Below are 17,760 nucleotides of genomic sequence, written 5' to 3' on the forward strand. Positions count from 1 at the left end.
TGCAGGAAATCGAAATCCATGGACAAGAAGGTTGGCTCTACGCGATTCATAAATGGCGCAGGAAATTGAAGATAATTCATCTGGTATCGATCGGCGACAGGCCGAACGCGCAAGTCACGCGTCCATTCGTGTACACTCGCATACTATTCGCAATTTATTTGCAATCAATCGACAGTGTTTTATTAAATATCGGCGCGCTACATCGACGCTAAAGTGGGTCAATCGAGCTGCAGTTGCTCGATCACACCACTCGTCTTGGAGTAATTAACGAAGCTTCGCAGCATAGTTTTGTGCCTGTAAGAGCCGCGTGCCGATCGAGCTGGCACGTGCTAATTGATATTTGCTTGAAATAGAATAATGCAGTTCGACGCAATGACTGTTTTTTCTTGAGCTTAGGCGCTACCCGCTAGACCAGAGCAGAAGCTCCGGAAGTCCCGAGAGCTTTAGCGTCCAGTAAATTTCCTCGCGGTAATCGCGAAAAAGCCGATGCTCGAGCTACAGCGAAACGTCGCGTATAGGGCATCCAAGCCGGCACCGCATCGCACGATTTACGATATCCCCGCGCGCAACTTTTTGTTTCTCGAAAACAAGGAGCTTTCGAGGATGGTTGCGCTTGCAGCTTGTAATCTCAGCCGAATGGCCGCTCTCGACTTTTAGTCATAATAATAGTAATTTATCGCTCGAGCGTGTTTTTCTTTTTCAATTTTCCGTGCGAGCTCGTAATGAATGCGCAGCTCTTTTTCTGGTGCGCGCGCGCGCGCTCACAAACTTGTAACTGCGGCACGAAAATCCACGTAACACCATGTGCGGGAAGTGAAGAAGTAAAATTTCCGAACGATACTTCCTCGTTCGTTTCCTCTCATTATTTACATACACGGGTGTGCGTGTGACTGCGCTGCTCGTGTATACACGTATACATGTTTTCCAGTGGATTTTGCAGAAACTGCACTCGTGCGATATTGCGCAATTTTCGTCGCACTCGATAAAAGTCGATGGCGATACAAAAAGCATCGAGCAATACGTTACGCAGAGCGAGGCAAAACTCGACCATCGACGAGTTCCCTTGCAATTATGAGTAAAAATGAAAATAAACAAAGCGTACTCTCGCCAGAGCAGCTCTTTGTAATCATCGACTCGCTGTTTCACGAATCGATCCAAGCATGAAACATGTAAACAATATGATGATTTAATTGTAAGACTCGTAAAAGTTGCTTTCTGCCTCGAGTATATAATAAAGTGATTGAGTAGTAAGGTGTTGATCGCGTTTGTCCATCACTCGTTGCAATCAATTAAATTTTTCGCCAGGATCGGAGCGAGGATACCCTCCACTGTGCCTGCAACATATTTCGCTTTGTTACTACACATAGGTAATAAAATTTTTGTCACAGAAGGTATATAACTCATATCGAACGTTGAAAAATATTAGCTCGACAGTCCAGGAAGCTTTTGTGCGAGTAAAGAAATTTTCCTCCTGAAAAGTCGCGATGGAGTGGACGATTGATTTCACTTTTTCGTCTTAGGCTTATTTATATACGTACACGCACATATGCGCATACGCCCACTCGCAGCTCCGAGAGCTATAGACCGACGCGACGAGGCTTCGGCCACCCCAAATGCGGTATGCGTCGCGTCGCGCCGACTTTTGACTCATCGACGACGCAATTACCGAGTCTACTCACGCGCCCAGCCGCGTGTGCTCCTTGTGCCGAATCTCCCGTATATACCTGTGCGACGTTTCCCCGATGCGCAGCTCGCCTGACTTATGTAACAGCCCAGCGACACAAAAAGCTCCATCCATATTCCGACCAACATTCGTGTTTATCCTCGTCGCAATATATCATAGTAAGAAAAAAGTTAAAGAGGTACGGGCGATTAATGAAACGATTATTTTTCTGATTGCAGGTACGTAGCGATTGCTCGACACCGATTGTGAAAATGACATTACACTTTGCGTAAGTATACCGTTCGTACAGATACGTCTCGAGTCCCGAGTAATAATTTTTCTATTTCTCACGAGCCTCTAATAATCGTACGAGCGTATCAAATCGAAGTCCAAACACGCTCGTATCCTGTGTTTGTATAGAGGGCAGCTTTTTTTTACGTTCCTTTTTCTTTTAAAACCATCGAAAATTCGAGAAAAGATCCAAAAATAAACGCGGCGTGCCAGTCTTTTGGCAGACGCGATTAATATATAATGCAAGAATTAGCTGCCGAGCCGAGTAGATGTATACGAGGCAGCAGGGCGTTATCCGTGGCGTTAATTAAAATCGGAAATCAAGCTCGCTCGCGCGTGTTTTATCGCGCGCACTTGGCATGCACTTGGCAGAATGCGCGACGCAACGAATCAATAAACTTTCTATCGCCCGTGTACCCCACTGCGCGCTCCAGCCAGTGCGCAGCAGGAAATTGCAAAAATAAAAAGATATATAGATATGTACTGCGAAGTACAAGTAGCTGTGGGTGAAAAAAAGATAGAGAGAGAGAGAGAGAGAAGAAAGGCCCGAGTCGCAATTGAAATCTCAATTTCCTTCATAGCTAGAGGGCGTCTTTCGTTTTATCTACCTCGCTCCCTTGTGCGATTTTTCACTGTGTAAATGTGCGTGCGCGCGGCCCGAGGTGGCCTGGTGGCTCTGCCTTGGTCGACGCAGTCTCGCTGCTTCTTGCTCGCAGCCACATCTACATCCTTCTTTTTTTAGAATTATATGTTTATTTTCGCCGAACGAGCAAAAAATCTCCAACGTAGACTCCAACTTTTTTGTATAATTCACAAATGATATTTTGAGCTGAATGATGTATCAAGCGACCATGGATAACCGACAAATATTATTAGGGCTGAATTTTGTAAAATTGCTTCCAAGTCGAAAAAGACAATATGAGTCTTGTAGATAAGCGCCGCGCGTGCAACTCGTAAGAGCAGTTGTCTCGCTTTTATTCATTCATTTTTTTTTTTTGCAAAAATTTCTCGCACATGTCATTTTGTCACAATGCAATGTATCGATCGTATAAATTTTCGTGTTTATATAGGATAGAATACGACTTGGCGGTACACTGCTCGAGGCTCGTTTATTATTGTTTGATCGGAGGCGCATGTGTGCACGCAACGACGTAACGCAGACGAGTCGCGAGTCACGAGCTAAACGAGAGACGCACATATATATATAGGATACATAAACATATATAGATAGCTGGGGCATTACGTATTTAGGTGTATATATGTGCCGCCGAGAGTCGAGACCGCGGCAGCTAATGAATAGCTTGGCTTGGCTGCTCGGCTCGGACACGGGACGTGCGCGCGCGCGGGCCAACGAGACGAACGCGAGACGACCTATGGCACGTATGTATACAATAAAGTCGAGTCGCATCCAGGCATCGAGCTCCGCGACTCCCACCTCTCACTCGGGCTATTATCAGGCGTCTAATGGTTTCTCCTCTTTTTCCCGGCTCGTCAGCTTATTCACGCATAACGCGTATCGAGATATTATACGCTACGAGTGACGAAACGGCTCGCGACGCGTCAAACCAACGCGGGCAATCGGTAACTCGATGCTTCGCGTACGCAACTCGCTCAGTTTTGTCCGGAGAGCTTGAAAATATTCATCGGTATATCAAGGTTCGAGTCGTGTATACAGAGGAGTCGTGTCGCGTGCCGCTGATTGGAATTGAGCGAAGAAAATTTTGAAAAAGGCGCGTCTATGCTCGCCAGGGGTCTCGTTAAACATTTCGTGTACTCCACATAATATGCTAATGCATGAGCCACGAGCTTACATGTAACACAGCGAGCCAAGAGATACGTAGTACAGTCGGACAAGTGAGCAATAATAAGGATGGCGATGATGCTGTCACGCTTGGCGGGGGCCGCCTATGGATCGCCCCTCCTGACTCCTTTTCCGACTGCTCCGATATATTCGTCGCGCTGCTATACATACACACACAACATCGGTACAGAGCGTGGTCTGCTGACTGGCCTCCCACGCCCGGGGGGCCTACAATGCCATGAGCGCGCCGAGAGAGAGAGAGAGAGAGAGCGAGAGACCTCGGCGCGGTCTGCATCGCACGAGTAAGTAGTATCGCGCTCGAAAGCCGCGCGCGCAAACCACATCGTTTTCCGAGCCTGCATCCGAGTTCGTATACGCATTATTCGCGACTTGTTTTCGCCGACGCGCGTCACGACTCGGCGAGTTTTTCCATCGCGGCTCGTTGCAACAATAATCGTTCGATCGACTTATCGCGAGCCTCTCGCGGTGTTTTGCTGCACACTGACGCCGGTATAAGTCGACGATTATTCCAACTGATTATTAGCCGCGCTGCATGTATACCCGTAGGTGGCGGGCCGGTCGAGCCTAACTCCAAAAGTATCGCGCCTGCACGTGCTCGCAGAGAGCGGACGATACATCGACGGATCTTCTATATACACTTGAGACATCCGACGCCACGAGCATAGCCATTTGACGGAACTGCTTACAGCTCGATGCCGCCGTGGCCGCGTGTTTACTTGCGCACGCGGAACACGCTCTATTGCGCCTATTCTGCTTGAAATTCCAAATTTCCAAACTCCGAATTTCGAGTTTCAAATTTTCACTTTCGAACGCCGATGCAGTCCCACGAGTCGCTCTTTCACTACTCGAGTCTCTGATCGTGAGTCGTGATTTGTTACGTACGCACTTACTTCCACGCCTTTCTCGACGCTTCCAGTTCTCGAGAATTTTTTCAAATCGTTCAGTTTTAACGCGACTCCGCTCGGCTTCCGATCTCTATCTTCATCCTCTTCGCGCCAGTTAAAATTTCCCGATTTTGCCAACGAATCGACTAGTCAAGCACGTGATTTAGACCTATTATAATATCGAGCTCCGTCCGAACGAGTGCGAATCCGCTGCAATTGCCGAGTGTGTCGACGCGCTGCATCGAAGCTCTTCGTGTAGTGCATTAGCAACGCCTATCAAGAGTGCATGTGCTCCGAGAGCTCGCACGAGTGACGTAACTTAACCTCAACCCGCTTCGTTTGCTTGGCTAGCGCTTCTTGTCTAACTTGAATCTTGATTATCGTTTTTTGTCGTGCTGCACTTCGGTCAACTACGTACCGAGCAAAGCCACTCGATTCGTTTTGGCGCGTGTGACTGTGTACAAGTGTTTCTGTGTGTGCCTATGCGTCCTGCGCATCTCCCCCGACAATACCTGTCGTAGCTGTCAAATTTTTCTACGGAAGCGCCCCCCGCTCTTGGTGAAAATCGCTCTTACCGTGCCCTCTGTTAATGAGCAGCGAAGAAACGGCCCAGGGTCAGCAGGAAAAGTGAATTAGCTACACGGCATCGAGTTATTCCACGATCATGTTCAGAGCTTACGGAGCTGCGTCCTCGACTATCGGGGGCCCGGGCGATATCATGTCTGCCTGGACGCCATCGACCAACTACAAAGGTAAATATTCGGCGATTGCATCCGATTGTTTACCGTGACAGTCGACGCTCGTTTTGCGTTCGAAACTTTGAATTGCGCTGCTGCCTGAGTGCTGCAACGGAGCAGACGAGTGCTCCGATCGGATCGACAGAATAAACCAGTTTTGCTTCACGCATACATGCATATACGGCCCGCGTGACTATTTTCTGCATCGTGCTGCAGACCTTGTGCGCTATAAAGCCGCAGCGCTGCTTTTAATTGTTTTACATTTTTTACGTCGCACGCGCTCGCTTCGCGTTTCTCTCGCCATAATCATTTTGTTCTTCTGTTGTATATTTTTTCGGTTCTTCTCCGCGCTATTATAGCTCGTTTGACACGTGTAAAAGTGCGCTAAACCCTTGTCACGGACCCTTTTACCCTTTCACCTAATTCGATTGCGACGGCCAATCGAAAGCACAACTGTTCCCCTCGTATGACTATCTATTTATCACTGCAATATACATTTTTACATTCAAGTATGTTTTTCGCAGTATATTAGTTTCATACATTATTTTAGCACAGTACTTAGGCACGTATAACAAGTCTGTTTTTCGACTGCATTTAGCATGAAAATCGGGAATCGATGACTAATACACATGGTTAGAAGCAAAGCTTTTACAAATGTGCTACCTGCAAACCTGTTTAGAGAAAACTTATCGATAGTTAACAAACGATATGCAAATACATATTCTATTGATATTACGGAGCCCGTACATCGAGTAGAAAAATGTCAAAACAAGTTTCGGGCGTCTGCTCGTCTCGCCTGTCGACATTCGGATTTCGAAGCCAATGTGTACGGCCTGCATGACAATTGCCAGTCGTGTCTTAACATTGCCAAATGAAAAAAAACACACACATAGAATCGCGCGCCTCGTTCATTTGAACTTGACCTTATTTTGCAATTAATTCCAATTGTTGCAAATAATAAAACGAAACGGCAAATGTTTCATCGTCCCGAGTGACTCTCGACGTAGATATTTACATCGCTGATAGATTATCGGGCTAGTGCGGGGCGCAACATGGAGCACGGTGCATTTTCATTTCTCTTTCTCTTCGGTCTCGTATTCGCTGCTTATATACTCGCGTCGTTGTAACACACACTAATGGTCTAGCGTAGCGCAGCAGCAGGTGCTTATACATGCGAACGACAACGTCGCCAACATGAATCGATATCCCGCGATTGCGTTGGATTCTTTTTTTTTTCTTTTATTATTATTATCGAGCGCCATTCGATACGAGTTGTTGCGCATTTATAACGTGCAGCTGTGTTCGCTTGAACGGAAAATATGACGATTCTCTCGAGAAGTTTCTTCTGGCCTTACGAATGATGAGGTAAAAAAAAGGCCGCAGTTTTGACGGTAATTCCACCATTTCCAAGTCCGGGATGCCGAAAAAACCAGTTTTCACCAAATGATACGAAAAAGCAGACGTGCTTCTCGGCCGAGTCTCTGCGATCGAGCCTCAGCGTGCCTTGCCTTTGAAACGAATAAAAAAAAAATACCTCCTCGGCTCTGCAACAGACAATATCTATATATACATTGCGCGCTGCTGCTGCTACTTCTATTGCTTCTGCAGAGAAACACGTGACTGCCAAGCGTATCGTCCGGTTCTCGATGCGCGCGAAGTGGCCCCGCTCGCGTCATTTTTTATCGGAGAGGGGAGCGCGCTCGCTTGCTCGCAGTCTCTGTGTATAACATGTACAAAATAATTACTCGTCGCGTACGTAGCTTCGGGTTGTTTTTCTTCTCTACTTCTGCGATAACCTGTAGTTTTTTTTTTCGACAAAACAGACGTACCCGATCGAGCGCGTCGTAGCCGAGAGGTTTTTACTATAACTCGCTCGCAAAGAGGTAGAAGAAAAAAATAGAAATCACTGCCTGTGTCGAGGTCACTGACTCTATAAGGTCATCAAACGGGTGGATGACGAAAGAGTAAGAAAAAACACAGAACGAAACTTTCTAGGACTGCTCACAAAATGGAACAAGTGTCGCTTTGAATATGTGCTTTTTTAATTCGATTTTCATACACTTTGCTGCGTGCGTAAACAAGTGTGCGACTGAAGGTCAAGGCGTACGTAGCTCGTGCACCTCCCCTTCGCGTCCTTGCATCGCTTGGGCGATCGCGACAGGACGAGCAGCTTCCGTATATATCACCGGAGAGGTCCTTAAAAGCAACTTTCTATAATATATTTAACCTAATGTTTCCCTTCTCGTCGCTCTTCTGCCGCGTAGAATAATTAAAGTCCTCCTTGCACCGATTTTCCAGCAGTTTTTGTTTCGTGGATCTTTTGAGACTGCTTGTTTTCGCCGTGAGCAGCTGCGCAGCAAGCATGAAACTTCAAATATATGAAATTGCAATTTTCGAAAAAAAAAAGAGGAATAAAAACAGTCAACGCGATGGAACTTTCATTATTCATAGAAACGAGCGCAAAGTTTTCAGCGATGTAAAACTATGCAATTTGCTTTTTGATAAGGTACAGGCGTTTTCAATCTTCCGTGAAAGTGATTTCTTTTGCTGCCCGCGAAAGACAGAGAGAGACTTAATTTGTGCACCGAACTCATGCTTCAATCTAATGACTACTTTTTTCCTTTCGTCTATTAATAGGTATCCTTAGGCTTTTGCGGCTACGAGAGATCTTAAAAACTTTTTAACCAAGAACAAATATTGCCGCACAATTATTGCCTTATTATACCGACGCTCGTTAAAAATTAATATTACGCACCTGAGTAACTTTCGAAATTTATTTTTGCAACAGGTTAATTTGCGGTGTTAATTTTAATGTTTTTAAAAAGAGTAAGTTGCAATAAAAATATCTCCTAATTTAGATATTAATTTTATTGATAATGGAGTTGATATAATGTTTTTCCGAGGAAAGTTGAAAAGTACCTGCCGAAGAGAAAAAAACGTACGTATTACATTTCTACTTCTGGTCGAGTGACTCGATCAAAATCATTAGGAAAAAGCGTGCGTCACAATTCTATACAGACAGAGGTAGCTCTGTACGAGAGAAGAAAAACGTATTGATCCCGCCAAGCCTGTACAATACACACTGTATGTATACAGAATTAAGGTATAGCGCCTCGGAATAAAAGGAGCCGGGATCGGTTCTCCTGGGTCTCTTTAATATTTTTGTCAAAGGAAGGCAGGTGAGCTGCACCTGCTCCAGCACTGCTTGCCTTACGCGCAAGAGCCGGAAGAAAAAACCGAAGCAAAGCACACATTGACTCTCTAATACTCGAGCGTGACAACACGGATTAAGTTTTTATTGAAAGCGCGATTGATCTGGCCAGTCGGCGGATGAGGAGGGGCGCCCCGAATGTGTGTATACGAATACGCTTAACTTTATAAGAGGGTTAGCAACGCAGCGTAGAAGGGAAATGGCTGCTGCCTAGCGCGTGCGATTTTTTTTCTTGCGGCTGCGCTGATTTATTGCCTGATTCGACAACCACATACATCACCTTTTCCTATTACATTTGCCTGAAACAAGTGACTCGTCGGAATATTTGCATCGTCGACGCTGTGCTCTTGTAATTGTCGAGAAACGAAAATGCCACGATCACGCTCGGTGTCTTGTTTCCTCGTTGACCTTAGTTTGACCCAAGTGCGATCGCGCAGCGGCGTAGATCGTCGCAGAGCCCTTAACATTCAGTCGCTTTCCGTCCCTTTCTGACGGGCGTCTTTCCAACCCGACACCCTCGTCTTCCTCCTCGCAAATTTTTGAAAGGGGCAGCCGAGAGGCTAAGGGAGACCAAGCCCCGGTTGTATACACTTTTATTCTTTTACTTTCGAAGGGAATATGCGCGCAAAAAAGCGACTCGGGGCAAGGGTGTGCTGACACCGAGTGACGTCGCAGCGGCATTTCACGATTTTCGGTGAAACATTTTTTTCCACTCGCGTGTATACGCGTATACACGAGGCTCGCAGCAGCCTAGTCTGCGGGAAAATTTTATTTACGAGCTTTCGGTGCATTTTTCGCGTCCATCGAGTAATGGCGAGAAATTTTACGCATATTTTCTAATAAACGTGTCTTACCGAGCGAGTTCGCATTTTGAAATTCGGGAATACCAAAGTATTTGTCTTCTAAATTACTTTGTTATACGAGCAAGAATAAAATAAAATAGTGCGTGTATTATGAATTAACACCGGGGAGCTCGCAAACACTTGCTAAACATTTTTTCCCTACGTCTTGACGTCTCCAGTGTGTATACGGCCGCAATCTCTTGTTATAATTCTCGTTGAAGTTTGAGTAGAAAAAAAGCAGTAGCTCGGCGTGCATCCCATTTTTGGCAAGGCTCGTCTCTCTTTGTTTCAAGTTTTCTTTTTATTTCGCAGGCGTACGTAGGCAAACAGCAACGCATGCACAGGCTACGTAGACGCGTATAGACGCGGCTGCTTGTGATTATTCACGGTTTCTTGCGTCCTCATAGAAGAACGACACTTTTGTATTAGTTTCTCGCCATGAATTCATTTGGCCAAGTGCTCGACGATGCGTGCGCCACGGTTATATACGTACAGCCAAGCCAGAGGCGGCTTACGTGCCCGGCCGAATAAAGGGTCACGATTACACACAACTGCGACAATGATGTAGAATGATGAAGACGAAAAAGCCGTGGCTCAGTCTAGAAAAGTGAATAGTACTTCCTTAGGCTCTCTCGGTTATTGAGCTGTTATTATGCTCGTTCAGTGCTAGCGTCGAGTCGCGCTCCACGCGTATGATCATGATTTTTTATCATGTCAATAAAACGACGACCCAACGTTAGGAGTAAGAGTCGTCTTTGAAGAATGTGTACTGCGCGGAGCAGTGAGTCAGGATGACATCAGTGTCTATAGTTTGCAGCTTACTGTTTAGATAGTCGGGCTACTGAAAAGCGACTTTTTTGTTTTACTGCGCTCGAGGTCGTTCGGTCTCGCCTGGGCGGCAGTTTGGAAAAATTTTACAAAGTCGAAATGTTTCGGTTGGGGGAAAAAAACGCGTATCGCCGCAGTCGTCGAGCTAATATTTCAATTTGCTCATTAAAACTTAGCACGACGCTAGTAGCATCGCAGCGAGCTTACACGAGCACGTGTAAAATAATAAAGAAAAAAGGCTTTAGTAGCTGCTGGAGGATGTAGCTGTCGAGTTGAAAAAAGAAGAAGGGGTTGGAGGGCGAATTCTGGCTTCTCTGAATACATGCATCTAGTGGCTGGCGGCGTCTAGCCGAGGCAGCCGAGGCAGAGGCAAGCAAGCGCAGGGGTGGGCTACGGACGCCGACAATCGATATTACACGCGACATCGCTGACGGACAGAAGTGGGACGTGTCTCCCGAGTGCTAAGTGCACTCAGCCTCGGGTCATGCTACTACTCGTGAGTCGTGAGCCGCTGCACGCGCCCGACGTACAAAAAAGGAGAATCAAGTGAGATAGAGGGGTCGGCTACAATGCAGCCGGCATCATTCGACGACGACGCGACTCCCGCAGTCGAATCTTGCGGCCTCCATGTAAGATTTCGTCCTGCGTCGTATGAGGGGAAAAATACTGATTCACGCTTGTTTTGCCAAGGAGTGTGTGTATATTTTTATGAGGGGACGCGCGTGTCTCTCTCTCTCTCTCTCTCTCTTTGCGTCGCGCACGCATATAAACTCGGATCAATGCTTTTGAGGTAGTTTCATAAATTGGGGGATACGTGCTACACGAAGGAGAGCTGTATATTTAAATTGATACGACGTGCTTTGGAATTGCGGCTCCGTAGAGAAAAAGTAGCTCTCGGCCAATGTTTCTCGTCTAGCGCGTATATGAATAGGCCGATCGATTCTTCAACGTCGTAATCGGATTCTTACGATTATTGTTAGGCCTTGTCTCTCTTTCTCTCTCTGTCTCTCTGTACAGACATACGACTTAAAAAAAGAGCTTGACTCGATCGAATGTGACTGAGCTTGAGCCGTGGAGAGGCGCGCGTACGAAAATAGAAAAAGTGCTAAATTCAGAATTGCCTCCTTGGTGACTCGAGTCAAAGCTACAAGTCAAACGAGAACAAAGTTTTCATCGATGCCAATTCCTCTCTCGGTTCACACTGTGTCGTTTCGTATAATAATCAAACGAGCCAGTTTACTATTATTCTTCGTGTTTATTATTTCGAACATGAATGTTGCAGGGAATTTTGCGCAACGACGACGAAATAGCGTCGAACAACAGCCGCTTCCTCCTAACGCCGACAAAATTGTCAATCTGCTCGCTGAAAACAAAGTGAATCTTCGGCAAGCTTTTCTCTTAATTAATTGACTCTGGCTTGTTTGGCAATCTCGCGCGCTCGCTTCATTTTCGGAATGACGTGCAGGATTGCGCGATTCTCCTCGAATCGGAGCCCACTATGTGTTTTGCGAGTTCTCAATTTTTGCAGATGTTGCACACCTGATAACCGCGACTCGAGCTGCGCAAACATTATTAAGTATGTATACTCGAAATCGCGCGCACGTGTGCTTTTATAATCTTCCAGGAGATCTGCTCGCGGTTGCGGAAGTGCGCGCTTTGCTTCGTACGTAGATGTACATTGAAAACGAGAGTCTTCTCTTTTGGCTCGCTCGAATGCACACGAGAATCGATTCGGAGTTCACCGATCGCAGAGCCGAAAATTACGCTTCGATATGCAATAGTTGGTTCGCACAGCCAATACAGATATTGCCAAATGCCGTCGATTCAACTGCGCCGCGCGGCATAGCAATCTCGTTTCAAAAGCCGCTACTGACTTGAATCAACGTTTATAAGCGCGCAGTCATTTTTATGGGATTATCGACTGTTAGGATGGATCATTAGTATGCTCGAAGCACGTTTGTCTTTGAAAAAGTTTAGAGGAGAAGCCCTCGCCTACGCGCCATCGGTGGCGATGAATTTTGCATTTAAATGTACAAGTTGGCGTACAATATACATAATGCCGCGTGACATAACGCGTAGAAGAATTTTATCTCAGTGGGTCAATGTCGCCGCGCGGAGAAAACCTATGCGTTAAAGGCTTTCCTCGCAATATGAACTTGTGCCGATCGCCGCAACTTATTTTCCTCCGTCTTTTCCCATTCTCGACTCGACGATCAGCCTTAAAAATTCATTAGGATCATGAGAAATCAATTGCCGAAGCAAAAGAAAAAAATGCAACAAATAATTCAGTAGACTAGTTTATCGTTGTGGCCAACTCAACTCGTTTGTTGAATTATGTAATTCGTACGAGTCTGTAAGAGGCATTATCGATTCTCCATTTGTGAGTTCCTAACCACGTTCACCTTCGTACGCGGGTAAAAAACATTATTTTTCGCGCGCACTAAATCATAGGCATGTAACGTTCCACCCTGTAATAATGGAGCATCTGACACATCTGTGAGTTTCAATATATGTACACATCGACTTTCTCTGCCTCTCTCCTTTTTGCTGTAGGTATATGACGTGTTTGAATAAGCAGACGACGAAGGGCAAATCGATACGTATCGCACCCCCGAAAAGGCGATGTCCCCTCTCAGCCCAAGTGGAAATTCCCCGCCGACGAGCGCAGAGTCGGTCCGCAATTCGCTGATGTACTGCGGTGGATGACCCAATTACCCGCGATTATTCGGGATACACGCGTAAAAGGACAAATTCGATCTGTTACGCTTGAAGCGAATGTCCGATGAGCTACGTATTTTTTTCCGCTGCAGCCAATAAGATCGTCGCTAGAAAAATGTTACGAGCGGTGCGTGTCAACCGCGAGAGGCCATTCAACTATCGATCGGTCGTAGATACATAATATGATATCGTAACGACTCGTCCTGCGGACACGTCTTTTCATCCTCCCTGCCTGAGGCGCTTGGCCCACGGCTTTTATCATGCTTCCGCATAAAACGGCACCCGATGCCGAAACGAAAATACGTGTATTGTCAAGACTGTTTTTAATCGGGCGTCGATGCATTTCTCAGGATCCCCTGTGATGGAGTGCACAAAATATTCCCAAAGTTAATTATTACGTTCAATTTCATATATATAAGCTCGCGGGCTTTGGCGTACGAATAATATTGATGCTTCGTTTATTGCACCAAGCTGCGAAAACAGGAACAAGCTCACGCGCCAAAACGTCTGAATATTTCATTGGGTACGCTCGATGTTTGCTCTGAAAACAGTTTATGGAGGGAATATTTTTTTCAAATCCATAAATAAAGCTCGGGCGCTTAACGAGGCCAACGGCGCGGACGATCAATAATAACGAGATTTGCACAATCGTAAATAAACGCGACCGCAGCTCTCGAGCGACTGCAGCAGATATGCAACAATGTAACTCGTGTCCTGCAATTAGCCGAGCTCAGCGACAGATTTTACCGGAGTAATCTTCTTCTAAATACTATACGGAGTTGCGCAAAGTTTCGTCGAAAAATAGCGAAAAAATTGCGCGTGCACGTGCACATGTACACAAAGCCAGCAGCACACTTACAGACAGCTCGCAAGTTTATTCACCTTTCACTTTTGACTCTCTCGTTGAACTCGGCGCGAGCCTCGCACTGCGCCTGCCTACATAATAAGCGATGAAAACAGTCTCGACATAAGTAAAGTGCTGTTCTCTCTCGCGCCGGTCTGCTGCTGTTACTGCTGCAGGTGACGAAAACTTCTTCACTGCGACAAAGCCGCGCCGTATAAATTGTATATTTTCAAGTTTAGCAACGCGCGCCTGATTTCGCACAATGTAATTTCTCGTAACAAAAAAAAAAAAAAAAAAAAAGCGAGGAAGAGACGAGAACTATGCGTAAAGGAGCTGTACATAGGAACAAAACAACCAACGCGCTACCTTTGAACTTTGCTCAGCAAAAAAACTTTCCCTCGCGAAAGCCCTTGACGAATGAAGCTCGCGAGCGGAAGGAAAATGCTAGTTTCTACTTCCGTCTCGAGTTTCCGTGAAAGGGAAAAACTATCCGCGCGGCCGCGAACAAGGTTAAAAGTCCAAAACTTCAGGGATTCACCTAGATGAAATATCAAAAAGGCGCAAAGTTCAGATCGGCATTAGTGATACGGGGGCTAAAAATATTAAGAAGCATCATGGGCTTCAAATCAGCTGATTTGACGGTGTGCGTGTGTGTGTGTGTTAGAAAAGAAGGGAAGAATTGCCTGCATACATAAGAGCTTCATCTCAAATTAAATGTAAGAGAATTCAGGATTTCCTTAAAGCGATGGCACTCTTTTATTTTGCAGAACTTGTAAATTGACTATATACCTGCTTTGTGCCTCTTAAAGGATATACGGCCGATGATCTTGACCTTTATTATCATCATTATTATACACGAATATCAAATGAATCACGAATATGTACGTTATTAACAGGCTTATTGCGGTCTGTTGGAGCAGAAGAAACGTAGCCTATTTCTACTCGACGACTCGCTATGATTATCCGTTCTTAGCGAGCGTTGAATATATTTTACTTTACGTCGTAGCATATTATGTCAATAAAATTGTCCATTTCCATGTGTGCGCATTACGTACGAATGCGAGCATCGAGACCTTGATGCCGGCTGCATTGAAAGCCGCGCGATCAAATACTCGCAAATGATAAACTTCCTTCGAACGTATCGCACGAAGTTGCCTGCGACGTCTTTTTGCAAGTTGAGCTAGCCGCAGAGCGATGGAAAAGTTGGTGCGGTGCAACGTCGAGGCAGTTCGCCGAGCGGATCGCTCTCGCTGCTGCTGCTGCTGCTGCTGCTGCTGGCAATTTACTAAGTCGAGAACAATCCAAGTTCAGAGCTGCTGTGTACAAGTAAGCGGAAGCGGGCATCGATGCATTTGTGCACGCCACGCGAAACGAACCTCCTGGGCTTCTCCCGCTGGAGCGAGATGAAAGAAGAAAAAAAGGCCAGCTCGAGCGTCACGGCTTCGTGAACTATAAAGCGCCATACCAGCTCGATACACAAATGCACCGGCTTATTTACGATCGTTCGAATGCGCTTGTGTTTGATCGAAGCTGCCTTTTACGAAATGAATTCTCTACTGCAAATTAGAGAGGCCCCGAAAGCTCGCTTACAGTTTTTTTTGCGCACAAAAACTACAATTTTGCGTTAAGCAGTGGGCTGGATTTGAAATTCAGTTTCCGGCGCTGTGCGCGTACAACGCCACCACCGACCAAGGCATTATCCGTCTAAGCTAGCATTAATTAAAGCCACCAGCCCTTACTTGTACGTATAAGTACGTGCGCGCCTATATATCGTATATACATTTATGAGGGTACCTGCAATGGGGCTTTAACTTTTGTTCGTCCATTATTCGCGTGCGTGCAGACCCGGGCGAGAATTTGAAAAAAGAAAACACGCGGGCACATTATATAGTGGAGCCCAGTAAAACTTACATCATTATCGCTGAAACGAAATTTCGCTTCGTATTTTTAGCTATTATAACGTATATAACATGAGCAATACAGAAAAAAAATGACTGGTGGACGTGCGAGAAAAGTGCGAGTGTATGTGTATGTTTGCTTTCGCGCGTATAATTTTAAATCGAAACTCTTTTTGAAATATTAATCGATTGTTATGCTTGCCGCTGCCCTAAAATTAATCCGTATTTATTTTCGTTTGTTACAGGTACGTACACGTTCGCAAACCGAGAGAAATGAAACTCGTTCAAGTTTCGAGTGCGCAAAAATCAACATTTCGCAGCAGCGAATATTACCTTCGAGTAGCGGCCAAAAAAAAGTCGAAATTCATCGAGTACCATTACGAGACTCGCAGTATTAAATGTATAAGTATATGAATAGGTGTAGAAAATGTAGATAGATCTTACGAGAGAGCTCTAGACAATCGATGAATTGTCCGACTTTACGACTCTTACTTGGGTTCGATTGACAGGCTACGTTCTTAGTGTGGCTAAGTAAAAAATCATTGATAGGACCGATGATGTTTATTCAATTGCATAATTGCCAGCTCAATAAAAATTCGTTTAATTATCCGAAGGTTGCCGGCAACGTTACGACGCTCGTTCGCTCGAAAAGGAAAAACATTACTTTAAATGATGTTTTTCGAGAATCATTTTTCATACTAACTTACTGTAAGCTGCTTGATATTAATGTGCAGGTGTTATTCAACAATAATAAATGATACGTTTGCTACTTGCTGCACGTTCATGTAAAACCGATTGTTCTATAATACATGATGCTTTTTTCATTTTTTTCATTAATTACTATGCATTAGACAATTTATTTTAAAATTGACGTGTTTTTTAAATGTTCATCGATCGATTATAAATCAGCGAAGAAACTCAATGCTCACAATAATCGTTATAATAAACGAATTTGACGAACGAAGCTATCGCTAAAGTAATGTCGTTGCTTCGCAGTGGCATTCGTGTAGGTCCCCAAGCGCCGCGTTACCATCCATCGCGTGCGAAGCGCATCGCCAAGATTATCTTAAAAAAAAACCAGGTCAAAACGTCATTATTTAAGTCTCCCCAAGGGATGCCAAGCTACGCGCAAGAAAAACTAGAAATTTCAAAAGGGAATGAGCGAAATTTCGTGCGCAAAAACGCGACCTACTTTCATCCCCGAGGTAACGGCTCGTTGCGATAATCAATAGGACACGTTGTTTCTTGGCTCCTGCAGCGAGCAACGACCGAAAATTCAGCTGCAATTCGTTTCCGTGACCTCGGAAATTTCGGTAAAAAATAAGATTGCTCATCGGTGATAGACATTTTTAATCATCAAATATCGCAGTAATCGAAGGCGTGCCTCAATACTGAAATGTTTTTTTCGTTAAAAACAACTTTGAAGAGTAAGAGTAGAAGTTTTAAACTAAATTTCCAAAATTCTTTACGTGGCACTTATCTCAACATTGCATTGTGCACTGTTGGTTACATACATGTATTGTCACGTCCACTCGGCGCGTTTGCATAATACCGCAGTGATAATACACGAAATAAACAGTCGACATTTTTTACATAGTCTGTTATTCGTGTTTTTGAAAAGAAGATAAGATAAAATGCGATCTGGCGATTCGCATCGTGCGGCGCAGCTCGTATATTAAATTTTGCCTCTAAACATTGCACCGTGTGCGCATGCGAAGGAAGAAGATCGACGGTCGAGTTCCAGTTCCAAGTTTTATTTCATATGGTTTTCTTGATTAAATTGGATTTTATGGGTTTTCGAGTTTTCGAAAGTTCAACGACCTCGTATTGAAAACTCAATAACAATTATTGTGAATTGTGATGTTGAGTTACATGCTCGTCATTTTTCCTTTCTTATCATTGGAAAATTAAGATTGTTCATGGAAAATAAATATGTGATTGGTAAAATAAAAATTAAACAGGAAATTGGAGAAAATTTGGTGTGGAGCTTTCAAAGAAGACATAATATCGTTTGCCAATCGA

The 17,760-nt window shown here is 44.9% G+C and overlaps 1 protein-coding gene and 1 long non-coding RNA gene across 2 annotated transcripts in view; both read left to right on the forward strand.

Annotated features, from left to right (window-relative positions):
• The window catches only part of LOC106651289 (cytoplasmic polyadenylation element-binding protein 2), an 82,216-nt gene that overhangs the window by 31,934 nt on the left and 32,522 nt on the right, over positions 1-17,760 (forward strand). The window lies entirely within an intron of this gene.
• Positions 1,169-16,465, forward strand: LOC106651605. Its single transcript, XR_001339353.2, has 3 exons — positions 1,169-1,367; positions 1,903-1,952; positions 15,984-16,465. It is a non-coding gene; the product is annotated as an uncharacterized LOC106651605 (long non-coding RNA).

Source organism: Trichogramma pretiosum, unplaced genomic scaffold (assembly GCF_000599845.2).
Source record: "Trichogramma pretiosum strain Unisexual culture from Peru unplaced genomic scaffold, Tpre_2.0 scaffold59, whole genome shotgun sequence".
Lineage (NCBI taxonomy): Eukaryota > Metazoa > Arthropoda > Insecta > Hymenoptera > Trichogrammatidae > Trichogramma > Trichogramma pretiosum.